General features: G+C 42.3%; 1 non-coding gene across 1 annotated transcript; it reads left to right on the top strand.

The window, feature by feature from the left end:
* Window positions 1–2,058: 2,058 nt before the first annotated feature.
* LOC139856391 (small nucleolar RNA R71) lies at window positions 2,059–2,165 on the top strand. Its single transcript, XR_011761874.1, has one exon. It is a non-coding gene; the product is annotated as a small nucleolar RNA R71 (small nucleolar RNA).
* Window positions 2,166–2,489: the final 324 nt, after the last annotated feature.

Below are 2,489 nucleotides of genomic sequence, written 5' to 3'. Positions count from 1 at the left end.
TTGCCTCCCGAGAAGCGCTTGTTTTTGTTCGATTCATGAGCCTGACTCTAGCTTTATTTTTCAGGAAATCTAGGCGGCTCCCTTGCATCCATCAATAGACACACGAGGTAATATTGGAACATACCGATGAGATTGAAGTGGACATAGAATAAGGTATGTCCAATGAGAGGAGAAGGTGGTGTGAAGTGAATGCTTTGTTTAACTCGAGGTGTAACAAAGCTATCAGTTTCTTTTACCTCCTTGATTTGTGCGGGTTGGTCAAAGGGGTCCTCATCACTCCATGATGTGTATGTCATTATGTATTTGAGTGATGGTTTGTAGGGTAGCCCTGACGCAAAACCCGTCTTTCTTCTTTGTGACTTCGGGTTGGTCGTAATGTTGTACTCTAAGGATGGAGGTGGGACGATGTCCATTGACGTCTCCAATGTGGTAGCAACATTAACAACTACTTCGATGCTAGAATCCTCCATCTCTTTCTTCTTCTCCAGGCTCTCCATTTCAATTTCTTCATCCACCTCCTCGTCACTTTGGTCGGGAGTTTCAAGTATAATTGGTTCAGAGAGTTCTTTTAGAATGAAATCCTTCCCAGTCATTAAAAGATCAAAGTAAGGTGGGAGTGAAGATTGGGTTGGTGTAGAGTGATTATTCTTCTTGTCTTCTACTTCTATCTTCTTCTCTTCATTCTCGGAATAGAATGTGACTTTCCTAGTGGAGATGGTATTTACTTCGCCGTTCCCATCAGAAGGACATACAGACTTGTCGATCGTGAAAGTGACCTCTTCTCCACGGGCTCTTAAGGTGATAGTCCATGAATAAACGTCAACGATCGCTTTAGCTGTATTCATGAAAGGCCTTCCTAAGATGATAGGGGTTTTCATGTCTTCTTTATAGTCCATAACCACGAAGTCAGTCAGAAAGAGGAATTTGTCGACCTTAACCATGATATTCTCAGCTTTTCCCTTAGGATATCTAGTGGATTGGTCAACTAGCTGGATGCTCATTTTGGTAGGGTTAAGGTTTCCAATTTTGAGTTTCTTGAACAGTGAGTAGGGCATGAGATTGATGATGGCACCAAGGTCAGTGAAAGAATGGATAGTACTAGATTGGTAGATAGAACAAGGAAGGGTAAATCGTCCGGTGTCCCTTAGTTTTTCAGGAAGAGTATTTAAGAGAATGGCTGAACAATCCGCGTTCAGTGGGACATTGGGTACTTTGGGTACCTTATCCTTGGTTGATAGGAGTTTTCTAAAATACTTCTTACTATGAGGTTTTTTAGACACCGTGTCTAAAAATTTACCGTCAAGCTTGAAAGATTTCATCTTGTTATGTCTTTGCTTGAGACGGCCCAGGAATGGAATGGGTGCTTTCCCATTGGGTTTAGGTGATGACTCAATGACCACTACCGATTGGGTATTAGTTAGTTTCTTCTCCTTAGAAGAAACTGGAGGTTGGCTATATGCCACCTTTGAGTCATTTTTAGGATAACCTAGAGATTCGAGACGTTAATTTAGCTGGCTTATTTGATTTTCAAGACTACTCAGGTGATTAGTCATGACTAAGTCAGCTGCGTCTCGTCTTGCTGTGATCATGTGGATGATTCGCAGTAGGACATCGTCTGGACTTGTCTCTGGTAGGGTAGTGGGTTTAGTGGGTGGGTTGTGTGGATGAGCTAGGATCTTATCAGTGTAGGCAATAGAGTCCTCACATTCAGCCTCCTATACCTTGGCCGAATGTGGTTCAGTACAATTCTGGCATAATTGCACTTCAGACACATGTGGCGGGAGTTTCTTTAGCTCTCCAACTTCTTTGGTGAGGTTTTCTATATGTTCCGAGAGATATTTTATGGTTTTGATAGGATCGGAGGCAGAAAGCGATGTTGCTGATGAAATGTGCTCTTCCGTGTTCCAATCGTGATGGTGCATAGTCATCTCCTCGATCAATCTCCAGGCCTTATTAGCAGTGAAGTTCATGAAGTTACAATGAGAAACAGCATCAAGAGTAGACTTGTTGTTCTGATTCAGACCTTTGTAAAAGGTCAAAATCTGATCAGAGTTCTCAAGACGGTGGTTCGGGCATCTTCGAAGCAAGTGTTTGAATCTTTCCCATGCAGTGTAGAGTGATTCATCAGAAGTTTGTTGAAAGTTTACGATGTCATTCCTAAGTCTGATTTGTTTTGATGGGGGAAAGTACTTGATTAAGAAAGTTGTTGCCATTTCCTCCCATGAGGTGATAGAGTTGGGTTCTAACCCCTCGAACCAGGCTTTTGCATGAAGAGTTAAGGAATAGGGGAACAGATACAGACGAACTACATCTTGTTCAACCCCATTTTGCTTATATGAGTTGGATAAGGAGAGGAATCTATCTAAGTGAGAGTTGGGATCGTCAATTGGTAAGCCATGGATTAGACAGTGATTCTGAATGAGTTGTATGATGCTATGCTTAGGCACAAAAGACGCTCCAACCTCTGGGTAGAGTATTGGTCCTCCTCG

Source organism: Rutidosis leptorrhynchoides, chromosome 6 (assembly GCF_046630445.1).
Source record: "Rutidosis leptorrhynchoides isolate AG116_Rl617_1_P2 chromosome 6, CSIRO_AGI_Rlap_v1, whole genome shotgun sequence".
In the NCBI taxonomy this organism is placed as follows: domain Eukaryota; kingdom Viridiplantae; phylum Streptophyta; class Magnoliopsida; order Asterales; family Asteraceae; genus Rutidosis; species Rutidosis leptorrhynchoides.
This window is presented reverse-complemented; position numbering and strand designations above follow the sequence as displayed.